This window comes from Hevea brasiliensis, chromosome 18 (assembly GCF_030052815.1).
Source record: "Hevea brasiliensis isolate MT/VB/25A 57/8 chromosome 18, ASM3005281v1, whole genome shotgun sequence".
Lineage (NCBI taxonomy): Eukaryota > Viridiplantae > Streptophyta > Magnoliopsida > Malpighiales > Euphorbiaceae > Hevea > Hevea brasiliensis.
In genome coordinates, this window is record NC_079510.1 from 21,907,064 (window position 1) to 21,915,035 (window position 7,972).

Genomic DNA, 7,972 nt, shown 5'->3' on the forward strand with positions numbered 1-7,972 from the left:
GTGTTACACGGCCTGTGTATTATGTCTCCTCTCGACTTCATTAGTTTTCTCCTGGCAGTAAGTTACACAGGTTTGTGGTATGTTTACATGACTTGTGTAAAGTGTATCAGCAACAATGCTCTTCTTTTTGAGTTTTTTCAAGCTTCCTTCTTTACTCCTATGCTTTAGAACTCCCTCAAAATGCCTGAAAATATGCAGAAAATATAGAATTTAGTGCAGAGCAATGAGATTTACAAAAGTTAATGAATTTGATGATTATGCATGAAATTACTTATCTAAATTCTATGAAATACTGTACAAATATGCTTAAAAACATCTATATAATACAAGTATATCAAATACCCCCAAACTCAAACTTTTGCTTGTCCTCAAGCAAATCAAAACCTTTTTAGAACACATTTTCAGGGAAAACTCAAAAATATAACCATAAATTCAGTATGCATACAATTGAACTCCTTTCAATCCTCCATACCTACTACCCTCTTTTAAGGCATAAGGGTTTCAATGGCTGCATGTTTAAAGCTTCATCCCCTTCATAGTGTTTTAACTAATTATTCCTCTATGTAAGGCTATTAGTAAGTCATAAATAACTTATTTTATCATGATAGATTTAAGAAACACTTACTCCCTCCAAATTTGCCTCTATTGAAGATTATTGGTGAGTTTGATTTAATTCCAACTCCATAGGCACATCTTAATTCCCTATCCCCACTAATGTAGCACACACTTTCAAAAGATCAAAAGGTCTTTAGAAAGGTTGTAATGGGGTTAAGGGATAATGATTTTGTTACCAATGATGGGTTTTAAGGAATGCAAATATGAGGATAGCTTTCATGCACAAAGTTCTAAGTATACCAAGTTTATTTTGCTGATTTTGTGTGGGAAAAAAGGGTTCTTTATAGTGCTAAGCATACTTTCATGGTACATTTGGGACTTTTTTTTTAATATGTCCCTTTTTGTCCTCTCCCCCAAACTCATTACTTTTGCTGGGTTGAAAAGGCAAATTTTGCTTTGATTTCAATTGCACACTTGCACTCTTCATAGTTTCCACACCTTCTCCTCATCTTTCTCTTTTTGTACTTAAAATACCTATCCTTTTATGCATTAGGCTTTCCTCAAAAAGGGTAATGGTTAGTGTTTAGGCTAGGGGCTAGGTAAATAATTATGGGTAAACAAGGAAAATTATATAGGTAAAAATATGGGCTCAAGTTGGATACAAGGAATATATTGTAACTAGGGGTGCCTAAGGCTTAATGAGGCTATATCAAAGAATATCTTAATCATCTCTTTGTTAAGCATATGCTAGGATTTCGCCTCGATAGGTCTATGAGACATGTTCTAGAGCTGGTGAGGCATTTTTTTAGGTTTGTTTGTATTTTAAAAATCTTCTCCTAATTTTGCAAGTTCAATGTGACAGATTAATAGCTATGAAGGGGTTTAACTAGTCTAGCTCCGCTAAGGTGATTAAGTTTTTCACAAACAACCTTTTTGCCTATCCAGATACATTCATTCCTCAATTCCATGGAGTCCAATTATTAGCTTATTAATATTTTTTGTTATAATTCTAAGTTAAAAATTCTTAAAATTTGTAAAGAAATTTTCTGGATTTTTGATACACAAGTATAATATGGATATAGTTAAGCGATGTAATGAAATGTAAGGTGAATACAATGCATGAAAAGCATCTGTACCCCTAAACTCAAATTTGACATTGTCCTCAATGGCAACACAATATGCAAAATTAAGAGATAGCACAAAAATTTACGAAAAGGCATATCATGCTTTAAGAGTTTAAAGTTTGGACAAAATAGTAAGGAGTAGAGACCTATACACACAGTTTAGAACTAAGGTATATAAGTTTTACATGAAAGAACCTATCCTAAAGTCCTAACTCTAGAAGGTCTCTGATGGTGATGATAGTCCCTTTGCATCGAACCTCTCAATTAGCATATCGAGCTTGTTGTGGGCTTCTTAGAGGCTGTCTTCGAGCGCCTGCATCCAGTTGTCGAAGGTGGTCTCCATGCGCTGAAGGTATGCGAGGACGAGGTCTGTAGGTGGTGGTGTGTATAGAGGTACTCTAGTGGGGACTCATGGTGGAGTGGCTCTTGTATTTCCTCCTAGGCCTATGACAGCTCTTCCCTTACTTCTTCCTACCTAGGGATGTCGTTCCCTTCTGCATCAATGAGGAAGCATGTGTTTCCAACCTTCTTGTATATCCCCAAGGATAGGCAGATGGTTTGATCGATCCTGGTAATGCCGATGATGGAATGCAACCTGTGATGTCCAGGGATGAATCCAAAGTGGAGTGCTATGGCTGTGATGAGGCTGCCAAGCACTATGTGCCCCATAAGCTGGTGTGATATGCGGCATAGATGGTTGCATAAGAAGAAGCCGGTGCTACAATATTGGCCAGTGACCATGCACCATAAGAAAGCTCATTGGTGTTTATAACGCCCAAGCTATCACTACATCCTGTGATGGTGTGAACGGCTAGCCTGTATATATATCTCAGAGTGGGGCTAGTGATACCTGAAGATTTGGACTTGTTAGAGTTGTAGACATCAATGTTCAGTGTAATGGAGTGCCAGAAATCAATATTGTTGTAAATCATCCTATTTTGCGAAATTTCCTAGTGCCCGGTGCTGTCCAAATAGAATATTGCATTAAATTCATTTATGTTCATTACCTGATCAACACCAAGCAGTCTAAACTCAATCCTACCCCTGTCCTCTCTATCTGTAGGCCATAATGTGGCCTTAAAGGTCCCGAGGAGCTCAAGTGTGGTGTCTCTATAGGCTGGGAACAGGAGTTGAACAAATTGAGTCCGTCCAATGCTTTCAAGTAGCCCATCTATCTCCTCTTGTAGTTCGAGTTGAGCGAAGTCTATGTATTTTGTTGAGATAATTCTCCTATTTTGAAGCCGTGCACATGAATCTCTGTGGGTGGAATCGCGAAATGGCCAAGCAATAGAGAATTCTGGTTGTGGTGGCTATGGGGGTTGTGGTTGAGGTTGGGGTGCGGCTTACGACTGTGGTTGAGGTGCTTAAGGTGGGGCTTGCTATGGTTGCTTTATTATTGGGTGTTGTGGTGATGGCTGGGGTGGTGAGGATGAAGAATATCTTCTTTGTCTTAAGGAAAATCTAATTCTTCTTGTTGGACATTTAGCAGGTTCCATAGATGTTTAGAGAGGGAGAAAAGCTAGGGTTTGTGAATGAGGTGGAGATTTGAGAGGTATTTGAAGAGGAAAAGTTATGGAGAGGAAGAATTCTTGAATGGATGGGAGTTTAATGGTGGGAGGAGCATTTAAAGAGGCCCTTTGTCTCTTCGTTTCGCACATTTTTGCACCCCTGGGTATCGAGTCTACATGGGTCATGTTTCAAGGACCAGTGTAACTTTCTGTCCAAAAGTTGCTTTATTAAATAGGTTACACGGTCCGTGTAAAGTTATTTGGGGACCCATGTAACTTTCTATCTCCCTTAAACTTAGAATTGTTCTGCCCCTATATGATGCATGGGGCGTGTAACATTACACATGGTCAAACCTGTGTAAGTTTCTGAAGCTTATGCGAATGTGTTTTTGGGATTCCAAGTTTTTACATGGAGCGTGTAAAACTATATACACAGGGCCGTGTAACTTTCTAGCTCTTCTTTCTTTTTTTTATATATATTTTATTCATGCTAAAATTTCCCTATCTATATGAATGAAATGAATGCAAAGATTAGCAACAAATTTACTTCCCCGATTTTGTGAAATCTACTCTTGCATGGTTTTGACTTGACATTTCCACTCCTCCCTTGCTTTTAGTTTCTTGCTTTTGCAGAATTAAGATTTTGGGTACCTTCAAGATAGAATATAAAAAATTAAAAATGGAAAGTAAAATAATGCAAATTAAAAGAAAGATTACAAAAGTTTTGGGTTGCCTCTCAAGGAGCACTTATTTATATTCATTAGCTGGACTGTTCTTCATCTTTATGGTTAAACTGGAGTGGTGCTATAGGATTGGGTGAATCCATTCTCAATTGTATCCCCCAAGAAGTATGGCTTCAATCTCTGCCCATTAACCTTGAAGGTACTTGAGGTTTTGCTCCATAGTTCTACTACTCCATGCGGGAAGACTTGAGTTACCTTGAAGGGTCTGGACCATCTTGACCTCAATTTTCCTGGCAAGAGTTTTAACCTTGAATTGAATAGCAGGACAAGGTCTCCTTCCTTGATTTCTTTCCTTGTTATGTGTCTGTTGTGCCATCTTTTAGTCTTGTCGTTGAAGATCTTAGCATTCTCATAGGCATCCTGTCTGATTTCTTCCAGCTCATTGAGCTGTTAAAGCCTTTTTTTCTCCAGTAGCTTTTAGGTTAAAATTTAGGGTTTGAATTGCCCAATAGGCTTTATGCTCAAGTTCGACAGGGAGGTGGCGTGATTTTCCATAAACCAAGCGAAAGGGTGTTTTTCCAATGAGAGTTTTATATGCAGTGTGGTATGCCCACAGTGCATCATCTAATCTCATAGACCAGTCCTTTCTTGAGCGATTGGCTGTTTTCTCAAGGATATGTTTCAGTTCCTTATTTAAAACTTCTACTTGACCACTAGTTTGAGGATGGTAAAGTGTTGCCACTTTGTGAGTCACTCCATATTTCTTCAATAGTGTTTCAAATTGTTAATTACAGAAGTGACTTCCTCCATCGCTGATTACTGCCAGTGGTGTGCCAAATCTTGTGAAGATGTTCTTCTTAAGGAATTTTGTGACCACCTCTAGCATCATTTGTTGGTGTGGCTATTGCTTCTACCCATTTTTCCACATATTCAACACCAACCAGAATATACTTGTTTCCGCACGAAGATAGGAATGGACCTATGAAGTATATTCCCTACATATCAAATAGTTCTATTTTAAGTATACCGTGCAGTGGTATTTCATTCCTTCTTGAGATGTTCCCTATTCTTTGGCATTGATCACAAGTCAGCACAAAGGATCTCACATTCTTAAATAGATTTGGCCAGTAAAACCCTGCTTGTAAAATCTTAGCTGCTGTTTTTGTGGTGCTAAAATGTCCTTTATATGATGATGAATGGCAGTACTGTAAAATGCTCTCTACTTCTTTCTCTGGTTTGCATCTTTTTATCAGCCCATTATTGCATCTCTTGTACAATAGAGGTTCTTCCCATGTGTAGAATCGCACATCATGCAAGAATTTCTTCCTTTGCTGGTAAGACATATTAGGTGGAAATACCCTACATACAAGATAATTAACAAAGTCAGTATACCATAGGGCTTGGGGAAATGCTAATAATTGCTTATCAGGGAATGAGTCATCGATTGGCAAATCCTTAATGTCCCCTATATCTTCCTATTTCAGTCTTGAGAGGTGGTTAGCTACCACATTCTCGGATCCCTTTTTATCCTTGATTTCGAGGTCAAATTCTTGTAAGAGTAAGATCTATCGAATCAACCTTGGCTTTGCTTCCTTCTTGTTCAAAAGCTATCGGATGGCAGCATGGTCTATTTATACAATGACTTTTTATCTAAGTAGGTAGGATCTGAATTTGTCAATTGCAAATACCACTGCTAGGAATTTCTTTTCCATGGTAGCATAGTTGATTTGTGCATCGTTAAGTGTTTTACTGGCATAATAAACGGAATAGATCTTTTTATCCTTCCTTTGTCCAAGTACTGCTCCAACTGCATAGTCACTTGCATCGCACATCACCTCAAATGGCAGCTCCCAATCAGGTGGTTACATAATTGGTACTGAAATTAAAGCTTCTTTAATCCTTAGTGCGGAGGGGAGAAATTTTAGTTCTACCTATTTGGTGTCTTCCTGTGACTTGCTTTTGGGCTGTTCCTCCTTTAGCTCTTCCACCTAGAAGGCTTGAGCTAAGGGTAGGAATGGGCTAGCTTCCAAAGATTGTGCACAAACCGCAATTTCTATATTTTCATTATCTGTGTGTGGCCATGCACTATACATGCTTTAGGAGGATCTTCAGATATCTTTTGTGAAAGTCTTCTTCAACTAGCTTGTTAATTATGTTAACCCTTAAGCATTCATTATGTTCAAGTTTATGCTTCATTGCTCAATAAGTTGAATTCCACTTCTTCATATCATACCTTGAGAGTTAACCACCCATTCTTAACATCTATGATAGCTCCGATGGTTGCCAAAAAAAATCTTCCCAAGATGATAGGAATTTGGACATCCTCTTCCATCTCCAGGATAACAAAATCAACAGAATGAAGAATTTTCCTACCTTGATGGGGATATTTTCTAGGATGCCAATCTGCACCGATGACCGATCAGCCAATTATAGTGAAATTGTTATGGGTTTGAGCTCTCTTACATCTAGCTTTTTACATATTGATAGAGGCATCAGACTCACACTTGCACCTAGATCATAGAGTGCCTTGTCTATATTCATGTTGCCAACAATACAAGGTATAGAGAAGCTTCCTAGATCCTTGAGCTTTGGTGGCAGCTTGTTTTGTAATATGGCACCGCATTCCTTTGTAGAGCAACAGTCTCATAGTCTTCCAACCTTCTTTTCTTTGAAAGAATTTCTTTAAGGAACTTAGCATAGGATGGCATCTGAGTAAGTGCTTCTGCAAAGGGAATGTTAATGTAGAGTTTCTGTAAAACTTCTAAAAACTTTCCAAACTACTTATCTAATTTAGCCTTCCCGAATCTTTGGGGAAACGGTAAAGGATGTTGATATGGCTCTGGTAACTTCCTTTTCTTCTTTGTTTCCTCTTCCTGTTCCTTTTTAGCTTCTTCCTCCTTCTCCTCTATTTGGTTATTAGATTCATCAGAGGTTTTCTCAGTTGATTTTTCCTCTAATTGTTGTTTTTCTAATGTCTTGCCACTCCTCAAGGTAACTTCCTTACAGTGCTCTTTGGGGTTCATCTCTGGTTGACTTGGTAGTTTACCAACAACCTTGCTTGAAGAACTTGCCTGTTGAGCAATTTGGTTTTTAAGCATCTTATTGTGGGTGGCTAGTTGGTCCATTTTGAAAGCTAACTGCTTTATCATTTCATTCTGCTATTGTTGGACTACTAGAAAGCCTTCCATCATGGATTCCATAGTCAACTTTGGTTCAAGCTATTAAGGTTGAAGGAGTGGTGGCTGTTGCTGCATTAGGTTTTATCCTCTGTTCTGAAAACTTATGGGTGCTGGTGGTCTGTACCCTTACTGCTTGTTCATGGATTGATTCTGCGAGTTAGACCATGAGAAGTTAGGTGGTTTCTCCATCCAAAGGTTTGAATATGGATTGTTGAGCTACCTGCGTTGAAGTTTCCTTCGTTATTCACATAGTTTAGTTGTTCTATAGAGGGTTCATTGAAGTTGTTACATTCTAAAGTCATACACCCACAAATTGCTAAGTGTTGATTGCTCATTCCTATAACATTGGCTTGAATTCTAAGGTTTTGGTAAGCCACCAACCGACCATTTATCATGCTTAGGCATCCAATTCTATGATCCCTGCTATTCTCCTTATATCTCCCTTTTCATTTGACCACTCATAGTTGTGATAATCGACCCTCTCCAAAAGTTCTAGGGCTTTTCCTACTGTTTTTTCCATTAGGACTCCTTCTGCAGCTGAATCTACTGTGCTCCTTATAGAGTGCAATAACCCATTATAGAAATTTTGAACTAGGAGTCAATCTTCTATGCCATGGTGTGGACATTCCCTCTGTAAGTCTTTATATCTCTCCCATGCATCATAGAGTGATTCACCTTCTTTTTGCCTAAAGGTGTTGAGTTTAACCTCAATTTTTCAATCTTCGCAAGTGGGAAATACCTTGCTACAAAAGCTTGTGAGAGGTCTTCCCAAATGGTGAATGTTCTAGCTGGTTGAAAGAGTAACCACTTCCTTGCTTCATCTCGAAGGGAGTATGGGAATGCTCTGAGTCTTATAGCTTGATCAGAGACTCCATTTATCTTGAATGTATCACATAGGGCAAGAAAGCATTGGAGGTGGTAGT

The 7,972-nt window shown here is 38.6% G+C and overlaps 1 pseudogene; it reads left to right on the forward strand.

Annotated features, from left to right (window-relative positions):
- The first annotated feature begins 7,657 nt into the window (after window positions 1-7,657).
- On the forward strand, window positions 7,658-7,752 carry LOC131176128 (small nucleolar RNA R71; annotated as a pseudogene).
- Window positions 7,753-7,972: the final 220 nt, after the last annotated feature.